This window comes from Juglans microcarpa x Juglans regia, chromosome 4D, assembly GCF_004785595.1.
Source record: "Juglans microcarpa x Juglans regia isolate MS1-56 chromosome 4D, Jm3101_v1.0, whole genome shotgun sequence".
NCBI lineage: Eukaryota > Viridiplantae > Streptophyta > Magnoliopsida > Fagales > Juglandaceae > Juglans > Juglans microcarpa x Juglans regia.
In genome coordinates, this window is record NC_054600.1 from 24,034,760 (window position 1) to 24,046,196 (window position 11,437).

Below are 11,437 nucleotides of genomic sequence, written 5' to 3' on the forward strand. Positions count from 1 at the left end.
GATCAATAGTTGGGTTTTTAATAATTGGTATTAGAGCAAGAATCATATCATGAATTCAAGTCACGGAGGGGGCGACCTATAGACTGTATTAAAATGTCTTGGTATTTTGTATGAATATAGTGTTAAGTTATTGAATATTGATAGATAAATGAAATTGCCAAAAAGGAAATGATTACTACCGGATCAATGTCGATAGAGTGGACCGTCGTGGACATTGGATTCAGAAGTATGGTGGAATGTTATGATCTTAAGGGTTAAATGTTTAACTAAATTAGTATCTAACAGTTCTAGGACTTTTGGATCAATAATTGGATCTTTAACATTTAGATTCATATTTTCTATCTCTTTTTTCTTTCTGTATTCGTTTCTTTAATTTTAATTTTAATTTTTTTAATTTTATGATAGAATTTTGGAGACCATGCAAATGCAATTATATCTTTTACCCAATCAAAACCCAGAGTCCGTGCTAGTATATTTTTAGTTTAGTGTGTGTATTTATACACACATATATGACAGGCTTTTTTAGGGAAAAACTGTGTCAGATAAATATATAAATCTATAAATACGAATTGTTCAGTAATTATTCTAGCTAGTTTCAAAATACTCCATCTAAATTTTAATTGTTCAGTAATTATAAGCAGAGTTATTATTTCTGTGTATGATCTCTAACCACTAACGTTATTTTTTAGTCTGGTCGGAGTTGGGGTTGATATATGCAAAACAGCTGTTCCATGATTATATAGACAGACCTCTGCCAATCGTGTCACTTTGCTTTGAGTTGGGCAAATTATACGAGGTTTTTGGTCTTAACGCCAAGAAAATTTTGAATTTAAACGAATACAAGTGTACAGGGCCGTTTGCATTTCTCTTCCGATTTTACTAATATTGCTGAAAGCTAACGGCTAGAAAATTTCAATTTTACTATAGAGAACAGCTGTTGGATTTCTCTCTATTCAGCCGTTGTATTCTCTTTTAAAATATATACTCCTCCAAAATTGAAAAGTCCATCTCTGTAGATAGAGAAATACAGCGGCTCGAAAGAAGAATCAATAGAATTAGAGAGAGCGAGAGAGCGCTACGAAAATGTCAGAGCATGAGATATTATAGACAATGAGAGATGAGCGGAGAGACGGAAAGAATCGAGAAGATGATGCACAGCGGGTACAACGGTTATGGAAACGGGGTGATGACGTCGGCATCGGCGGCGACGACGCCCATGGCCATGACGTTGTCTTCATCCTCGACAAATGCGCAATCTCGGGGCCTGAAGACGTACTTCAAGAATCCAGAGGGACGGTACATGCTCTATTTCGTTTTGATGTTTCTGTTTTGGGATTTCTTGTTCCTCTGCAGCAGTCCAGAGGTGTTTCTGACTCCTTTTGAGTTCTAAACCTATCTCTATTCGTAGCATCTGCATTTTGATTTCCTTTGGAGAATACCTTATTGATTTCCGAGAACTTAAAAGTGACAAGAAGGACGAGGATTTCTCCCCGCGTGCTTTCGATGCCGAAGAACAGTTCCAGTGAGAGTCTAACGTACAAGGATGCTGGCGTGGACATAGATGCTGGCTCTGAACTTGTTCGTAGAATTGCCAAAATGGCACCGGGAATTGGTGGCTTTGGTGGACTTTTTCCTCTTGGTATAATTTTGTTTCATTTTATTTTTTTCACCGGTGATGTAAGTTTCTTATTTTCTCATTATTTATATCAAGAGGTGCATATTGGGGACTGTGGGGAAAAAGACTGAGCTTGATAACGTTTTTATGAGTATCTATCTTTTGGTTTCCGGTTCTTTAATCGGATTCTCATGGACAGGTGATTCATACCCTGTTGCCTGTACGGATGGCGTGGGAACTAAACTTAAACTTGCATGTGAAACTGGAATCCATGAAACTATTGGGATTGACCTGGTAAAACTTTGATGTTAACTTAAATCATTTTGTTATCTGTGATCAGCTCTCTAATGAACTTCTCCCTGCTACAGGTTGCGATGAGTTCAACGACATTTTACTTCTGGAGCAAAGCCATTATTTTTCCTTGATTACTTTGCTACTAGCCACCTTGATGTTGACCTTGCTGAAAAGGTGCACAAAATGCCACACATTGACTGGGTTGTGTAGCTCTTTGAAATAGTACATGTACTTGAAGCATAAGCTGATTTGATCTTTGTCTTGGTTCTTATATAGGTTATAAAAGGAATTGTTGATGGTTGCCAACAATCTGATTGTGCTCTTTTAGGAGGCGAGGTACTCAATTATTTTTCTTTTTAATGCGTTTCAGCATCGTTTAATAGTTGATAGTGCTGAAGGTTAAGGAAATGTCGAGTACAGTGTATTTAACCTTATAGCAAAGTTTTACTAGCCGTGAATTGGCTGAGCATGCAATAAACGCTATTTTATTTAGGCAAACAAGCTGACGTATTATTAGAGGCCATTTCAAGTTAATGGTTGCCACGGCAGAGAGTACTTAAAATTCAATCTTTTTAAAATATTGCAAGTGTCTGGTGAGTTCAGTATTTTTATGGCAACCCCAGGAGTTAACCAGTGTTTCTTGTAGCTCTGTGCTTACCAGAGTCAAGCACTAGAAGTCTTTTTTAATAGATCAAGATAGTCCCTGGAATCTAAAGATGTGGTTGACTATGTTCAAACTTCTTGTTCAACTTACTAAAATTTTACTGATTTGGACAAGCCATTGCCCATTTGGATGGAGGATAAATTTATGTAGTATGATATGAAGTGAGGTTTGAGCTATTAGATAAAATATAATATGCATTTTTTAGCGTCTTAATTTGTGCTTTATTGGTTTTACATACTTTTTAGACTGCAGAGATGCCAGATTTTTATGCTGACGGTGAGTATGACCTCAGTGGTTTTGCGGTTGGCATTGTGAAAAGAGATTCAGTAATTAATGGGATGACCTTGTGGCTGGAGATGTCCTTGTTGGTCTGCCATCCAGTGGTGTTCACTGTAATGGTTTCTCTCTTGTAAGAAAGTTAGTATTATTTTCAAACGTTTCCACTTTTCTGTTATTGTTATATGTCAAAATGAAAAGGCTTCCGCAAATGAAATTATAACTATGGGTGAAGCGTTTATCTATGTCAATTGCTGATATGTATAGTGACTTCTCAGCGTTCTAGCTCGAAGTGGCTTTTCTTTGAAGGACAAACTTCCTGGTGAAGATGTTTCATTAGGTGAAGCTTTGATGGCCCCAACTGTTATCTATGTTAAGCAGGTTACTTGTTGCCCTCCCTCTATAATGCTTCATATTGTCTTGTTATCTAGACTGAAAAATGCTTTTTCCCCCTTTCCTTCCAAATTATATGCTTGGCTTGATTAGCAAGGGTGGGGTAAAGGGGATTGCCCACATCACAGGTTGTGGTTTAACTGACAACATACCTCGAGTGTTTCCAAAAGGCCTTGGAGCTGTAATCCGTAAGAACTCCTGGGAAGTCCCAACTCTGTTTAAGTGGATTCAAGAGGTAAAATACACTTCTCCTAATAGAAATATGAGACGAAGACCAAGTGAATGTTTGGCTCAGTACTTCTGTTGGTTATTTGATATGAACTTTTTATTATTTGATATGAATGTTTTTACTTTGGGTTGTATATATGTTTCTTTGATAAAATAGTTGAATTTCTTCTTTCCTTCTGATTAGGCGGGAAAAATAGAAGGTGCTTAGATGAGACGGACTTTTAACATGGGCATTGGAATGCAAAAAAAAAAAAAAAAAAAAAAATCTCCTACTGATTGTGGATGCAAAAAATAAAGAAAGTCCCAACAACAGAACCTCAACGGGGCTGATGTTCAAATTAGGAGTAATTGAGTGAGGCGAGCTAGACTCTCTGTTTCTCTGTACTGTTTATGCAACAGATATTAACGTTCAGATGGGATAAATCCTTCTAAACTGTTTAAGTTCGTCTCTAATTTGAAATTCTGCTAGAAACCCTCTCTTGTATAATAAATAATGTATATGACTAGTCAGCGAGATTGGGGCAACATAGGACGTATTATGATTTGGGTTCATATTATATATCTTCTTGTTTCTTCATTTCCTTTTCTGTTTTTGAAAAAAGAAATTTGTTTATTCTTATTATGCGTTGAAAATGGCTGGTAGGAACAAGATGAAGATTCTTTGTTGGAGCAATAGAGGTATGGATTTATTTATTCTATTGTGCTTGAATAATTTCTAATATTGGTATCAAACAACGCGTTGCTTTTCTTAGTCAAACCTTTGATAACTCAAATTAGCAATGCACACCAGTCAAAATATGATCGTACTCGTACATTAAATAGAAAAACAAAGACAAAAACCAACACCACAAATCCACAACCATGAACAATTCAAGACAACAAAATCCAATACCATGGATTCATGACATCCCCACCACCGCAAACAATACTCAAAATCAAAGCATACCACTATAGTCACACCACCACCACAACAAATAATATTTAAAGCTTCAAAATCAACAATACCACAAATAATATTTAAAACTACAAATATACTAACTCCACTAATGAAGTACAACAAATCCAACACCACTGCTCAACATAAGCTACAAATCTACTAAAAATTATTCTATCGTTATGTTTTTAACGTGACAATGTTTTATTTGACATCGACTTCTGATAATGTTGCTGCGTCCACATGATCGATACAAATGTAGAGTAGCATTGTGGATTAGAGTTAGTTTTTTAATATTCATAAATTTTGAGTATACAATGATTTAGAGTTTGGAATGTAATTCTTATGGAGTGGGCTATGGATTTAGTGGGCTCTCCACCTTCGGAAAAAAAATACTTTGATGGATATTTTCGAAGGTGTTAAACTCTCTAGCTCATTGAAGATCTTTCGTGCAATCAAGGTATCAGATTCTTTATTACGCCATGATCTAATAGCATTCTTATATTGGTGTCATATATGCTTGTTGTTTTCATATTCTTTACTATTTCACTTAACTATTATGATGACTCTCATCGGTGCCTAGTTATTTATTTTGGAGTAAGTAGTTTGCATTATTGCTCTCATGTAGAACGTAAAACTATGATTGATGTGAGTTTATCTATCTATAACCTTTTACATAAATATGATGCATATTTTTAAATAGACATTGATGGTCATTTAATACTTTGATTCACATACCACCCTCCCCCATTTTTTTATAGTACATATTTATCGTTGATTATTTCTCTAATTTCTATTCTCTCAATCTCTCCCGGCTCTCTTCTTAACCTTCTACTTCTTCTCTTCGTCCTTTTCACTCATTTCTTATTCGTCTTGAAGCTCTTCTTCTACCTTTTCTTTCAACTTCTACTTCTCCTCTTATGTTGGTGCAATAAAGGTATGAATTTATTTATTCTACTACGGTTTAATAATATTCTATTATTAGTATTCGTTTTTTTTTCTTAGTCAAATCGTCTGATAACTTAAATTAGCAATTTACAACAATCAATATATAATATAAAATAGGAAAAAAAAGAAGACAAAACCAACACCACAAATCTAAACCATGACAATATTCAAAACAACAAAATGCACTATCAGATCCATGACATCCCCACCACCCAAACAATGCTTAAATCAAACATACCACTAGCCACACCACAACCACAACAAATCATATTGATAACCTCAAAATCCATACCAACACAACAAAAATATTTAAATGTGCAAATATACGTAAAATTCTACAAATGAAGAAGTACAACGAATCCAACACCACTTGGCTCAGCATTAGCTACAAATCTATTAAAAATTATTTGTCTCGTTATTTTTTTAATGTGACAATGTTTTACTTGACATCAAATTCGTAGTGTTGACTCCAGCTGGATGATACAAATGTGGAGTAATTGTCCAGTAGAGTTAGCTTTTTAATATTCATACAATTTGAGTATACAATGGAATTATAGAGTTTGGAATGTACTTCTTATGGAGTTGGCTATGGATTTAGTGGGTTCTGCACCTTCGGAAAAAATACATTAATGGATATTTTCGAAAGTGTTAAACTCTCGCTCATTGAAGATCTTTCAGTGCAATCAAGGAATGAGATTTTTTATTACGCCATATTTAATTACTTTTATTGTGTCATCTATGCTTGTTGTTTCCATATCCTTTACTCTTTCACTCAACTATTTAATGACTCATCGGTGCCTAGTTATTTATTTTGGAGTAAGCATTTGCATCATCGCTCATGCAGAATGTAATACTATGATTGAGGTGAGTTTATCTATAACCTTTTACATAAATATGATACATATTTTTAGATAGACATTGATTGGCGTTTAATACTTTTGATTCACATATCACCACCCTCCCCATTTTTTTATAAAACATATTTATCGTCGATTATTTCTCGAATTTCTATCTCTCATTCTATACCCGACTCACTTCTGAACCTTCTGCTTCTTCTCTTCGTCATTTTCACTCATTCTTCTTCTTCTTCTTCTTGAAGCTCTTCTTCTACCTTTTCTTTCAACTTTTACTTGTCCTCTGTTTGCTGAAAAGGAGAAACAATGGGAGATGAAGATCTTGTGTTGGTGCAATAGAGGTATGAATTTATTTATTCTACTACGGTTTAATAATATTCTATTATTGGTATTCAAACAACGTTTTTTTTTTAGTCAAATCTTCTGATAACTCAAATTAGCAATTTACAACAGTCAATATATGATACAAAAAATAGGAAAAAGAAAAGACAAAACCAACACCGCAAATCCAAACCATGAGCAATATTCAAAACAACAAAATGCTACTACTCAGATCCATGACATCCCCACCACCCAAACAATGCTTAAATCAAACTATACCACTAGCCACACCACAACCACAACAAATCATATTGATAACCTCAAAATCCATACCAACACAACAAATAATATTTAAATGTGCAAATATACGTAAAACTCCACTAATGAAGAAGTACAACGAATCCAACACCACTTGGCTCAGCATTAGCTACAAATCTATTAAAAATTATTTGTCTCGTTATTTTTTTAATGTGACAATGTTTTATTTGATATCAAATTCGTAGTGTTGACTCCAGCTGGATGATACAAATGTGGAGTAATTGTCCAGTAGAGTTAGCTTTTTAATATTCATACAATTTGAGTATACAATGAATTATAGAGTTTGGAATGTACTTCTTATGGAGTTGGCTATAGATTTAGTGGGTTCTGCACCTTCGGAAAAAATACTTTAATGGATATTTTCGAAAGTGTTAAACTCTCGCTCATTGAAGATCTTTCAGTGCAATCAAGGTATGAGATTTTTTATTACGCCATGATTTAATTACATTCTTGTATTGGTGTCATCTATGCTTGTTGTTTCCATATCCTTTACTCTTTCACTCAACTATTATAATGACTCATCGGTGCCTAGTTATTTATTTTGGAGTAAGCAGTTTGCATCATCGCTCATGCAGAATGTAATACTATGATTGAGGTGAGTTTATCTATAACCTTTTACATAAATATGATACATATTTTTAGATAGACATTGATTGGTCGTTTAATACATTTGATTCACATATCACCACCCTCCCCCATTTTTTATAAAACATATTTATCGTCGATTATTTCTCGAATTTCTATCTCTCATTCTATACCCGACTCACTTCTGAACCTTCTGCTTCTTCTCTTCGTCCTTTTCACTCATTCTTCTTCTTCTTCTTCTTCTTGAAGCTCTTCTTCTACCTTTTCTTTCAACTTTTACTTGTCCTCTGTTTGCTGAAAAGGAGAAACAATGGAGATGAAGATCTTGTGTTGGTGCAATAGAGGTATGAATTTATTTATTCTACTACGGTTTAATAATATTCTATTATTGGTATTCAAACAACGTTTTTTTTTTAGTCAAATCTTCTGATAACTCAAATTAGCAATTTACAACAGTCAATATATGATACAAAAATAGGAAAAAGAAAAGACAAAACCAACACCACAAATCCAAACCATGAGCAATATTCAAAACAACAAAATGCACTACTCAGATCCATGACATCCCCACCACCCAAACAATGCTTAAATCAAACTATACCACTAGCCACACCACAACCACAACAAATCATATTGATAACCTCAAAATCCATACCAACACAACAAATAATATTTAAATGTGCAAATATACGTAAAACTCCACTAATGAAGAAGTACAACGAATCCAACACCACTTGGCTCAGCATTAGCTACAAATCTATTAAAAATTATTTGTCTCGTTATTTTTTTAATGTGACAATGTTTTATTTGACATCAAATTCGTAGTGTTGACTCCAGCTGGATGATACAAATGTGGAGTAATTGTCCAGTAGAGTTAGCTTTTTAATATTCATAAATTTGAGTATACAATGAATTATAGAGTTTGGAATGTACTTCTTATGGAGTTGGCTATGGATTTAGTGGGTTCTGCACCTTCGGAAAAAAATACTTTAATGGATATTTTCGAAAGTGTTAAACTCTCGCTCATTGAAGATCTTTCAGTGCAATCAAGGTATGAGATTTTTTATTACGCCATGATTTAATAACATTCTTATATTGGTGTCATCTATGCTTGTTGTTTCCATATCCTTTACTCTTTCACTCAACTATTATAATGACTCATCGGTGCCTAGTTATTTATTTTGGAGTAAGCAGTTTGCATCATCGCTCATGCAGAATGTAATACTATGATTGAGGTGAGTTTATCTATAACCTTTTACATAAATATGATACATATTTTTAGATAGACATTGATTGGTCGTTTAATACATTTGATTCACATATCACCACCCTCCCCCATTTTTTTATAAAACATATTTATCGTCGATTATTTCTCGAATTTCTATCTCTCATTCTATACCCGCTCACTTCTGAACCTTCTGCTTCTTCTCTTCGTCCTTTTCACTCATTCTTCTTCTTCTTCTTCTTCTTGAAGCTCTTCTTCTACCTTTTCTTTCAACTTTTACTTGTCCTCTGTTTGCTGAAAAGGAGAAACAATGGGAGATGAAGATCTTGTGTTGGTGCAATAGAGGTATGAATTTATTTATTCTACTACGGTTTAATAATATTCTATTATTGGTATTCAAACAACGTTTTTTTTTAGTCAAATCTTTTGATAACTCAAATTAGCAATTTACAACAGTCAATATATGATACAAAAAATAGGAAAAAGAAAAGACAAAACCAACACCGCAAATCCAAACCATGAGCAATATTCAAAACAACAAAATGCACTACTCAGATCCATGACACCCCACCACCCAAACAATGCTTAAATCAAACTATACCACTAGCCACACCACAACCACAACAAATCATATTGATAACCTCAAAATCCATACCAACACAATAAATAATATTTAAATGTGCAAATATACGTAAAACTCCACTAATGAAGAAGTACAACGAATCCAACACCACTTGGCTCAGCATTAGCTACAAATCTATTAAAAATTATTTGTCTCGTTATTTTTTTAATGTGACAATGTTTTATTTGACATCAAATTCGTAGTGTTGACTCCAGCTGGATGATACAAATGTGGAGTAATTGTCCAGTAGGGTTAGCTTTTTAATATTCACAAAATTTGAGTATACAATTAATTATAGAGTTTGGAATGTACTTCTTATGGAGTTGGCTATGGATTTAGTGGGTTCTGCACCTTCGGAAAAAATACTTTAATGGATATTTTCGAAAGTGTTAAACTCTCGCTCATTGAAGATCTTTCAGTGCAATCAAGGTATGAGATTTTTTATTACGCCATGATTTAATAACATTCTTATGTTGGTGTCATCTATGCTTGTTGTTTCCATATCCTTTACTCTTTCACTCAACTATTATAATGACTCATCGGTGCCTTGTTATTTATTTTGGAGTAAGCAGTTTGCATCATCGCTCATGCAGAATGTAATACTATGATTGTGGTGAGTTTATCTATAACCTTTTACATAAATATGATACATATTTTTAGATAGACATTGATTGGTCGTTTAATACATTTGATTCACATATCACCACCCTCCCCCATTTTTTTATAAAACATATTTATCGTCGATTATTTCTCGAATTTCTATCTCTCATTCTATACCCGACTCACTTCTGAACCTTCTGCTTCTTCTCTTCGTCCTTTTCACTCATTCTTCTTCTTCTTCTTCTTCTTGAAGCTCTTCTTCTACCTTTTCTTTCAACTTTTACTTGTCCTCTGTTTGCTGAAAAGGAGAAACAATGGGAGATGAAGATCTTGTGTTGGTGCAATAGAGGTATGAATTTATTTATTCTACTACGGTTTAATAATATTCTATTATTGGTATTCAAACAACGTTTTTTTTTTAGTCAAATCTTCTGATAACTCAAATTAGCAATTTACAACAGTCAATATATGATACAAAAAATAGGAAAAAGAAAAGACAAAACCAACACCGCAAATCCAAACCATGAGCAATATTCAAAACAACAAAATGCACTACTCAGATCCATGACACCCCACCACCCAAACAATGCTTAAATCAAACTATACCACTAGCCACACCACAACCACAACAAATCATATTGATAACCTCAAAATCCATACCAACACAACAAATAATATTTAAATGTGCAAATATACGTAAAACTCCACTAATGAAGAAGTACAACGAATCCAACACCACTTGGCTCAGCATTAGCTACAAATCTATTAAAAATTATTTGTCTCGTTATTTTTTTAATGTGACAATGTTTTATTTGACATCAAATTCGTAGTGTTGACTCCAGCTGGATGATACAAATGTGGAGTAATTGTCCAGTAGAGTTAGCTTTTTAATATTCATAAAATTTGAGTATACAATGAATTATAGAGTTTGGAATGTACTTCTTATGGAGTTGGCTATGGATTTAGTGGGTTCTGCACCTTCGGAAAAAATACTTTAATGGATATTTTCGAAAGTGTTAAACTCTCGCTCATTGAAGATCTTTCAGTGCAATCAAGGTATGAGATTTTTTATTACGCCATGATTTAATTACATTCTTATATTGGTGTCATCTATGCTTGTTGTTTCCATATCCTTTACTCTTTCACTCAACTATTATAATGACTCATCGGTGCCTAGTTATTTATTTTGGAGTAAGCAGTTTGCATCATCGCTCATGCAGAATGTAATACTATGATTGAGGTGAGTTTATCTATAACCTTTTACATAAATATGATACATATTTTTAGATAGACATTGATTGGTCGTTTAATACATTTGATTCACATATCACCACCCTCCCCCATTTTTTTATAAAACATATTTATCGTCGATTATTTCTCGAATTTCTATCTCTCATTCTATACCCGGCTCACTTCTGAACCTTCTGCTTCTTCTCTTCGTCCTTTTCACTCATTCTTCTTCTTCTTCTTCTTCTTGAAGCTCTTCTTCTACCTTTTCTTTCAACTTTTACTTGTCCTCTGTTTGCTGAAAAGGAGAAACAATGGGAGATGAAGATCTTG

The 11,437-nt window shown here is 33.9% G+C and overlaps 1 long non-coding RNA gene across 2 annotated transcripts; it reads left to right on the top strand.

The window, feature by feature from the left end:
• The first annotated feature begins 961 nt into the window (after positions 1–961).
• Positions 962–5,010, top strand: LOC121260462. 2 transcript variants are annotated; one of them, XR_005939724.1, is made up of 7 exons: positions 962–1,296; positions 1,409–1,639; positions 1,815–1,909; positions 1,984–2,083; positions 2,186–2,245; positions 2,819–3,477; positions 4,114–5,010. It is a non-coding gene; the product is annotated as an uncharacterized LOC121260462 (long non-coding RNA). The 2 variants fall into 2 exon arrangements; XR_005939723.1 differs by lacking the exon at positions 4,114–5,010 and adding an exon at positions 3,655–4,012 and having other exon boundaries at positions 964–1,296.
• The last annotated feature ends 6,427 nt before the right edge of the window (positions 5,011–11,437 follow it).